Genomic DNA, 11,135 nt, shown 5'->3' with positions numbered 1-11,135 from the left:
TATTGACCACTGGGCAAAGTGCTGTCATGTAGCAGCATATGTGCTATAAATTAATTCCAAATGTCACATTTTCCTTCCTATTTCATAAACTCCATTCTTCTTTCTTTGGAAGTTTTTCTCATCGCTTAACATTGCACAAATTCCAATGGCATGGTTGTGCAGGTTTGCCCACTGGCTGTAAAACGCAATATCATGAATTCATAGGAAAACACTTTTACTGTTGTTGGAGGACCTGTGTAGACATGGCAGGAGATAGGATGCCAAATTCTGGGCACAAAGGTGGGGCGAGGAGGAGTCAAAAATATTTCCTACACTTCTCATACAGCACTACAGCTGTAGGCTGCTGCATGGAGACTATAACAGGTTTCGATACAAGGCTGAGACTCGGAACAGTCTAGTCAAGGGTGTCTCCAGTGTGACTGGCATACTATGCACTGGTGAATAATCCAGGCACCATCATAATGACCTGAAATGGTGCAAGCAGGCACAATTCAACCAGTGGCTGGATGAGTTAAGAACTGCTGACATCACACAGCTGTGTAAGAATACAACTAAAGCAATTTTAAATGTTATGAAAAGCTGTAGATAGCTAAGACTGGTATGCATAATGCTTTCATGTCTTTTTTTCTCTCCTTGCTTAATTTACAGCTGCTTGGGAAAGTTCAGCAAATAGGGAGGCACATAATGAAAAAGTAGAAAGACTCAGTGAGGCAAGGAGTAGGTTGCAGCACAAATGAGTATGATTGTATTACAATTATTGGTCTTTTATACATTACTAGCAGCTTAAGCATGTAGATCTTAACAGTAAAAGTAAGCATGCATGCTTTCTTCTGTAGCTCTTGGTAATTGTATTTGGCAAGTGTAATAGTGTTTTCAGATTTGGTAGGCTCAAATCCCACAAGCAACAAATGCACTCAAATTATGAAAATATCATTTTTTTTATTTTAATTCCAGCAAGAGTGGCTTTAATACCATGTTAACTTAATCTGTAGCATATTTAAAAGCATATATGCAATATCTGCATATTGCAAGGATTACTTGCAGCAATTCACAATCCTCTTTTGGATTGGGAAAGCTGTATTGTTAAAATAATAAAAGTATATTTATTGTAATCAAGCATTGGACTGTGATATATTGTAACAACCCACTACTGGACCATTAATCAAGGAGCTTCAATCCTCACCACTGGTACCTGTGGTCGGATATTCACTGAGAGGATAACAAGTACACACACAGTATTTCCACATGCTGCTCTCTGCATCAGTTGGAATTTCCCTTAAGGGCACACAGAGACCACAGTCAGCCTAAGGCTAGTTTCTCCTTCTTTCTCCGGATCGCCAATAAGACCCCCCCACTGGCACAGTTATAGAGATGTGATCTCAGCTGAGTGACCAAGCCAAGACCTCCAGCACCCTCTTTGTCCAACCAGTGCTTCATGTCCCTGCCCAAGTAGCTAACACACACACTCCTTAAGGTTTGATTTACACACACACACACACACACACACACACACACACACACACACACACACACACACACACACACATGCACACCTAGGAAAGGCTGGCACAGGTTTACTAGCTATGCCCCTTCTGCCCAGACTATAAGGTAGTTACCACTGCCACCAGTCACTCTTTATCAGCTACTGTAGTGCCCTTAACAAACAGTGTCCAATTTTACTGTGTAATATTAATACTAATACAAGTGGTAGTTTGACCAAGAGCAAGACTATTAGGAGTGGCCCACACAGTGTCACCAAATAAATATGCAAGTGCTCTCAAAACTTAAATATCTCTACACAGATCAGCCACAATGAAAGCTTTAAGTATATTTAATAATAAATAATAAAAGAATAAGGCAATACTAAATATATATTCAAAGTGACATCAGAGTTCAAAACCACAGGAAATATTTAAAATATGATGGCAGTACAGGCTCACACAAATAAAGAAAAAAACATTTAAACTAATTTTTACTATATTACTGACTGAATCTTAGAGAATTATGCTATTCCTTAGAAACATGCTTCATTAAAGCAAGGCAGATGATGTGGTGAATTGTTCTTGTTAGTTGTCAGGTCCAAGACATAGTGCAGAATGCTCTGTCTCACTAAGAAACTTCTCAAGTAATATCTAAAATATTACTGCTGGGATAGCTTGCAGAATTACATAATTTCTGGTCATCTGACTTCTAGTTCTCATGCAAACCCCCATTGCTAAAGCTGGCAGTATTTAACATTTACCTGTAAAATACTCATGCAAGGGCTTTTGCTCAGATCTTTGGCAGATGCTGTAAGTCATACAAAAATACATTGCTTCATGCTTCTAAAGTAGCAATTAGTTCACCCTAAAGACAATACAGAAAGCTTCCTAGTAGAGACTTTGTGTCTTTAGCTGCATTGAAACATCTTTATGGTGTAGCCTATAAAGTAATTTAATTTCATATATTTTTCTAAAGTTTTCTGGACTGAGGTTAACCTCATGTATTCCAGTTTCCACTGATAAAATATATATGTTTAAACAGTTACAATAGTACATGCACATTTCTGTTCTCTTCCAGCAGGACACATTGTTGATACATTTTAAACACAGCACTTTACAAATACCATTTCAACACAGATATCCGTGCAAAGCAGTTTGATATACACATGCCATGCAGTTCCAATACATTTGCAACACAAGCATCTTATATAAATTAGTTTGATATTCACAAATGACATAATAATTATTTACAAAATTCCAGCTAGCTGTGCTGACAGTACCTCCTTTCATCACACATACCATCTGTTTTTTTGTCTCACTCCACTCCTTATATCTCTGTCTATTATTTATTTATTTTATTTTTTGTTTATAAATGGGAACACTATTCTGATGTCATGCCAACAAAAAAATGCTTTTTAGCACAGGGACATAGGCCAACTGCTGTGGTTCTGCTTGCCAACCCTCTGCCAGCTGCTATACCAACACCCAGCACATCTGGTGCACAACCTGGCAGTACTGCTTCCACAGCCCCTGTACTACCTGGCCCATCCACATCAGGTAGTATTGCCTCAGCTGCTGATGCATTGGCCCCTTCCAGGAGTATTGGTGGAGGTGATGATTACAGCATCCACCAGGAGCTGCCAGAGATAGTATGTGATGTGATAGAAACTGGCATTGGTGCCTGCCTCAGCTATCTAGAGAGGTTGTTCCTTAGAATGCAAAAAAGATCCCAATGTCAAGCAATCTCACAAGGAACCAAGGAAGGAGACAGTGATGACATTTCTAAGGGGTGAGGACTAGATTCTCACAGTTCCCATTCTTGATGATCATGTGCCTCAGATGTCCCCAACTTATCCCCAATCATGGTATCCCCCAATATTTTGTGTCCATCACCATCGTTTTGTCTGCCTTGTTTGTCCTGTTTGCATCTGCTTCCTCCCCTACCCTACCTACCTGATCCTGACATTCCTACATCTCTTCCACAACAGTCCTCTCTTTTTGAAATGCAAAAACAAACAAAAAATTGCCACATGTCCCATAAAATAAAATTTGTCCTATACGTAGCTCTCCACTTTGCATATGTGTATTCTCAACACCCTTGATTTGGTCCAATTGGCTATACAACATAACTGCATTGTTGGCACCCATCTGTATTGTGGTGACAGACCAAATTCATCCAATTTTCTATACATGTTCACATTGCAGTGTTAAAGAAGTGGATAGCTATGGTTCTTTCCTAATTCCCTCCTGCAAATTCCTTTATTGTCTCCCCTTTGTTCTTCCACGTGCTTACCCCCATTTCACCACTTTCCTATCTATCCTATTTTCACACCTTCATTCTGGTCACATGACCAGAAATGGTCCATAAGAAAGACTTCACTTTTTGTCCTCTGCATTTGCACAGAGTTTGGCATCATGCACCAGTGCCAAGTGGCAGTGAATGGCTCTTCATGTACTATGGCAAAACCTGGTGACTTTCTGCCATTGGACACACTAGTCCAGTTATCTCTGTGCAATGTTACTTAAACTCACTGCTTTAAATGAACACAGAGTCAAAGTAGAGTAAAGGCAGTACTTTGGAACATTTACTCTGAGTTATTTAGATTGTTGGATGTAACAAAATGCAATTCCCTATGCGGGATGTTGACACAGTAAATCACTTGACTAAGGATTTGTTGACAATAGCTTCAAGGATACAATTCCAGATGCATGTCTCACCATTTCTTAGTGTGACAATATATATGTATGATATATTTAATCACCCACATATTACAATTTGCCACGGTTATAATTTTGTCATGGAGATATGTTAATTATGCCCAAAATGAGTATCTGAAGTGACATCCATCCCTACGGCTATCACATATTTAGCTAATCTTATTCTGTCATAAGCTTCTCCTAAGAGTTCTTTACCCTTATGTCAGTTACTCCATGCTACACAGCATGTAAAGTTAACGATGACAACAAACCAAAAAATTACCATTAATGTGCCATTAAACAAAACACTGTTAAATGTATCTATTAGGTTGATGGATGTTGTTTGCAGACTGACTTGACTGTGCTGATAGATAATACTAAAATGTTACCTTAATTCAATAGATTATCTGTGCTCCTGTACTGTGCAATGCTTTAAAATCATCTGTAGGATTCTGTTTGTGTCATGTTTAGGTTATGACAGATGAAATCTTCATGTAATGTGATGTAGAAACAGTCCTTACAAGAACAAAGCATACTGCACAAACTTTTCAGGATGTCTGCTCATACACCTGATAAGTCATAATTATTTCAAAAGATGTACCATTCCTTGTCATTTCTAGAAATCTACCCAAACAATTAGGGGTGGCACAATGGCACAGTGGATAGCATTGTTGCCTAACACCAAGAGGTTTCCTGGTTCAGTTCTTGACTTGGGACTCTGTGCAAAGTCTGCATGTTCTCCCTCTATTTACATGGGTTTCTTCCCACATTCCAAAGACATACAGTAGGTGGATTGGACACTCTAAATTGATCATAGGTGTGAATGTGTGGTGTGGATGAACTACTGCAGCAGGGCTAACCATCTGGTGATGTAAACCTTGGCTCTAGATGATTATTATTGCTGAAGTGACACCTCAACCAAATGTGCAAAAATGGGAAAAGGGGTTGTGGATGTATGGATAGTATACATAATTAAACTATAATTTGCAGTGAGGCCTGCAAAACAGTTAACAGTTGTATTGCTAATAAAAAATTGTGCAAAAAACACATACTTTACTGTAGTCGTTGATTATCACATTTGCAGTCCTGACCACATTTACTTAGCTAATGCCATCCTGAAACCATTTGTAAAAAACAGAATGCGTTAGATGTGAATCCTATTGTCATCTGTACTCAATCTGCTCTTACACCTGATGCCACAGGGTAAACTACACAGCAGGTATATTTTCCACAATCAGTACTGTCCAGTGTGCTGATGGCCTTACATCAACACTTATCCTATTTGTGTGGACTGAGTTAAAGCAATTGACATAGTACTATTTTGTCCATTAAACAAAGATCCACAATTGCTCTTCGCTAACTCCTTGTACATAGTAAAGGCAATATCAGCAGTTATTTATGTAATAAAGCTTGTGACACCACATTTGCAATATTAACTACAGTAAGAACAGCATAGTATCTGTCAGCTATTTCTCCCATAACATATTTTCCTAACAAGTTCAAGTGAAATTCATGAATTGGGAATTACACATGCACTAGCACTTTGCCATCGTCTGCACAAATGAGTTTCTTGACAATGTGATATGAAAAGATTTGTTTAGCATGTCTTACTATGGCTACTGGCCACTTATCTTCCATCACATTTAAAGGCATTTATAAACACAACAGAAGGGCACGAACATGTGCTTCACTGAAGACATACTGAGAGTCATATGTGCCTTTCAGCAATTCACTTGCAAATGATATACAACTAATTGGTCCACTGTCAAGGGCACTACAGAATTAAAGAGCACGACAGCATTTTTACATTTGGTATGGGGTTTATATTGACTCTTGACATTGGTCATCCATGATCATATCACATTGATATTGTCAGGATCTCTTTAAATGTATTTTTGCACATTGCACATTACAATCATACAATTAAATCTGATGTCCAGCCTTTGCACACAGGTCTCTTAACAGTATATGTTACCTGTGATATTATGCTAATGTCATCCTCTATAAAGACCACTTTGACAATGATAACATCAAAATTCTGTGATGGCATAAATGTTAGGTACTGTGTTCTCCAGCAGGAATAACTAGTAAAATAGGGGTTTGAATAGTTATCCACCTGGAATAACTATTAAGGTAGGGGTTTGAATAGCACAGCAGTCAACTTGTGTGTGTGTCTGTATGTTTGTGTGTGTGCATAGACAGATGACCATGAGCCTATGTCCTAATGTCCTCCCCCAAGTATCATTCTGAACAAATTTGTACAGTGGTACATGACTGCACAGCAATTTCATTGAGCCCCCCCAACATCCTCTTCTCAACATACACAGATGATGTCATTCTCAGAAGTGCAGTCTGACACTATTAAAGTCAGACTTATGCTGTAAGTACTGTATTCTCCAGTTTGCATAACTAGATAGGTAGGGGTTATAATCTCGCAGCAGTCAGCTTCTGTGTTTGATCAGTCAACTGTCAGTCAGGAGGCAATTTTAGAGCAGCATTTTAGTATGCAGCTATGAAAGAAAGACACTACTACCAGCATCTTCTTCTCACCATACACTGATGGTGTCATCCTGTATAAGGTGCACTCTGACACTGTTACAGTCAGACCTGTGCCATAGGTTCATAGGTTCATAGGTAGGTACTAGGCTATTGGCCCTAGGGCCTATATAAGCCTAGCCAAAAAATGTACCCTGGCTTTCGCCACCCAAGAAAATTATTTTCCTGTGCCCCTGTCGAAGAGAGCCACAGAAGTGATCCCTGGGGTGAATTTCCCATTTCCCATCCAATCATCAAGATTTTTCTTGAAGAGTGCTAATGAGGAGCTCTGTTTGACATAGATAGGTAGTCTGTTCCAGAGTATGGGAAGTCTCTGGGACAGGAATCTATCCCTCCAGCATGTTCTGTTTATTGTGGTGACAAGATTTAGGTCCCTAGAGCAGGTAGCTCGGAGGGATTGGGATTTCTTTAAGTGGAGCATGTCCAATAGCTCTGGGTTTGACATAGCTTTGTATGTTAGGCAGAGATCGCCCCTGAGTAGGCGATATGCAATGGAGTAAAGCTGTAGTTTTTTTACACGGTCTGCATAGGACATCTGTTTGAGGCCAGTAATCCTCTTTGTGAGGTATTTCTGTGGTCTTTCCAGTTGTTGTAGATGTCTTGTGAGGTACATACCAAAAGGGACGTTGTACTCTATAATGGGTCTAATGAGTGATGAATAGAGGGGAACAATGACCTCTTTTTTTCTGGATGAGAATCCTTTTGTGATGAGATGAACCACGTAGAAGGATTTCTTGACCACTGTGGCGATGTGATTATCAATGGAGAGACTACTGTCCACCTGTGTCCCAAGGTCTCTTATCACATTTTCGGCATTAAGTAGACTACCAGCTATGTGGTAGTTCATGGGTGCAGAGCTTTTACCAAAGGGGATGACAATACACTTTTTGGCATTGAGCTTCAGGCCATGGCTTTGACACCAGGTATCTGTCTCAGTGAGGCCCTTTTGTAGTTTGTCCACATCGTTAGAAATTTCGATTATGGCTCCTCGTTTGCAGTCATCTGCAAACTTTGTTAGCCAAAGACCTTCTGTGTTAGCCTGCACTTCAGAGAAGTAGATACCAAACAGGAGAGGACCCAGGACTGAACCCTGTGGTAGTCCACTTGTCACTGGTCTGAAGTCGGATTTGGAATCCGCTACTTTCACAGTGTAGGTTCTGTCCATGAGCCAGTTGGCAACCCATCTTGTGACATAGGGATTTATACCTAGTTTAGTGAGCTTATCTATAATTCCAGAGTGGGGGATGGTGTCAAAAGCCTTGGCGAGACCTAGATAAGCTGTGTGAACCATTTTACCCTCATCTATGGCTTTGGTGACTGCTTCAAAGAAGTCAATCAGGTTTAGGAGACATGATCTGCCTTTTACAAATCCAAACTGGGTAGGGTCCAGAGTTTGGAGATTACCAATGTCTTTGTTTATGAGTTCCACGATGATACATTCCATGGCCTTGCAGACCAGGCTCGTCAGGCTAATGGGGCGGTAGTTTCTGGGGTCCGTTGCAGCTCCCCCTTTGTGGAGTGGGATAACCATCGCGCTGCGCCATTCAGTGGGTACAAAGCCTGAGGTGAGGCTATGATTGAACATGGTACTTAGGTAGGGTGCCAGTTCTTTCTGTAGTTCATGTAGAACACAGCCTGGGATGTTGTCGGGTCCCGCGGATGTTTTGTTCTTGGCTTTGGAGAGTGTGTGCAGCCGTGATTATAGGAACTTTGCATTCTTCCGGTATAGAGATGGGCCCTCTAGGGGGTGAGAGGGGGGTAAAGTTACTGAACCTATCTGCTAGGATGTTGGCAATATCAGTTGGTTCTGTATATTTAGTGCCATTGTGCTGTAACTCAGAGCAGATCTGAGTGTTCCCATTGAGATTCTTGACATAGCTATAGAATGCTTTGTGGTTGTCTTTAGAGTCAGTGGCAATTTTGTTTTCGTAACTAGCTTTGGAGGATTTTATGAGGGATCTTAGCTTCTTACTGAAGTTGACTAGGGAGTTCCTCCAGTCATGGGATTTTACTCTTTTTTTGCAACAGTTTCTTTCTTCTTTTGTAGAGTTTGTTTATGGCATAGGACCACCAGATTGGCTTCCTTTTTTTGGAAGATAACATCTTGGTTCTATTAGGGATAGCATGATCCATGCACTTGTGTAAGTGCTTATAAAGTGCATTTGTGTAGGATTTAGCAGTCATACCTCTATTGTCCGTCTGCATGGGTGTCATGAAGTTTGCCACTTCTGTCTTAAGAAGTGTGAAGTTGGCTTTGGAGAAGTTTTTTACGATGGTTTCCCTAATTGGGGGTGAGGGTGGGATCTGGATGTCTAGGCTGATTAGCTTGTGGTCAGATCTGACCAATGAGGAATTGACCTCTGGTGTGGAACACTGGTTTCCCATGTTGGTAATGACCAGGTCTAGGATATTGCTGCCCCTGGTGGGGTTGTAAATAAGTTGATCCAAGGCATTGGAATTTATGAATTCTAGAAAACGTTGAGCAAAAGAGTTGGTACATGAGTAGTTTACCCAGTTAATGGTGGGGTGGTTGAAATCACCCATTATTAGGGTGTTGGGTTGTACCCTAATACTTTCCAGTGTATCAAGAAATGAAGAGTGGGAATCCTGGGGCATGGTGGGGGGGTCTGTAGCAAGCTACCATTTGGATTGCGGTCTTGCCCAGAGTTAGTTGCACTTGGATAATCTCGGCTGCATTATGCTGTGCAACTAGCCTGGAGGTGTGGATATCCTTAATGAATATGGACACGCCTCCGCCTTTAGTGCTTTGTTGTGGGTTAGGTGGCCGAAAGGTGTGGTATGAATTGTAGCCTGGTAATGCAGGGGTGCTCTCTGGAGCTTTGAACCAGGTTTCTGTCACTGCACAGATGTCAATGTTCTCCATTTTAAGGAGTGCCTCGAGTGAGTGCATTTTGAGGTTTTGACTTCTAGCATTGAGTAGCATTACCCTAAGATTTTGCTTGCTTGTACATGTTACGGTGGTGAATTTGTCATTTGATCCCTGCCTAAAAAAGGCACTATAGGGGTGGCAACAGCCTTAGCCAGTATCCGGAATCCTAAGGGCAACAGGTGCAGGCCATCTCTGGCAAAGCATCGTGGTCTGTCGATCATGTCATCCCAGGCAGACAAATACTGGATCCCCTTAGAATGACACCAGAAGCTTAGCCAATTGTTGAAGTCAATCATTTTGTCCTTGTACTATGGTATCATTCTGGGTGATGGCAGGATGCTACTCAGGGTTAGGGTCATACCTGCCTGGGATACAAGATCGGAGAGCTCCTCCATGTCTCTTTTCATGTAGTCTAGGGAGGTACGTCTCAGGTCATTCACACCAACATGGACAATGACAGTGTCATGTTTGTACTTATTGTGGAGTGACCTGAGTGCATGCATTATGTGGTGGATCCTGGCACCTGACAGGCAGCTGACAGTAACTTTCTCCTTGTTTAGTCTAGTGAGTGGAATATCAGTGTGCCTGACTATAGAGTCACCTATGACTAGAGTGTTGGGTACGTTGTTATGCCTTATGAGCTGTGGTTGAGTGGCACACTGAGTTTGTGGGCTATGTGTCATTTGGGTTGTGTTGGGGGGTGGAGTTTGCTTGCATTTATGCTTTGGATGTCCCTGATGCTTGGGCAGGTTTTTATTGAGAGCCTCTGCAAATGTAGATGTGTGTTTTGTGTTTCTATGTGTGTGTTTTGGTGGTGTACGTTTTGAGGGACTATGTGATGAGTGTGGTGTGGTGCAAGTGTTTACCTTCTCCTCTTGACTGTCTAGTCCAGTCTTGGGTGAAAAGAGCTTTGCTTCCAGTTTGGCTATATAAGTGCATCTCTCACAGGTTGTAGTGTTGGGTGGTAGGAGGAGAGGGTTGTCTGTGTACATGAGGCAATTGCTGCATTGCCCCAAGATGCCCAGATTCATCAGGTAGACAGGAGAAATCACTGGGGAGATGACCCTTAGACATGCCTGGATAGGTGTTTATTTATTAAGTACTAAAAACTGCTTTCCTCTAGACAAGTGAGGAAAGTTGAGTGCTGTAGTAATTTGCAGCTTATGTAGTGCTTACAATGAGTTCTGAACAAGTGCTGAGTTCAAAGAAACAGATTTGAGTGCTGAAACTAGAAAACTGGCTAGTTATAAGAAACAAAACTAAGCTAGAAGGCTTCCCTCCAACACAGAAGGGCTTGGGGGCTCAGAAGCCTACAAACAGTCTAGACCACTTAACAGGAAAGGCAGGAAACAAGCTTAACATTTTTTTGTTCTCTTTCCAAGATGCTCTCTTTGGCACTATCATTAAGTGCTGTGTTCTCCAGCATGTGTAACTAGATAGGTAGGGGCTCTAATGTCAGAGCAGTCAATGTGTGTATGCGTGCATGTATGTTCATTCAACTATCATCTCAT

The sequence above is a fragment of the Protopterus annectens genome, chromosome 14.part0 (genome assembly GCF_019279795.1).
Source record: "Protopterus annectens isolate FY-2018-M chromosome 14.part0, PAN1.0, whole genome shotgun sequence".
Taxonomy (NCBI): domain Eukaryota; kingdom Metazoa; phylum Chordata; order Ceratodontiformes; family Protopteridae; genus Protopterus; species Protopterus annectens.
Note: the sequence above shows the minus strand (reverse complement) of the source record.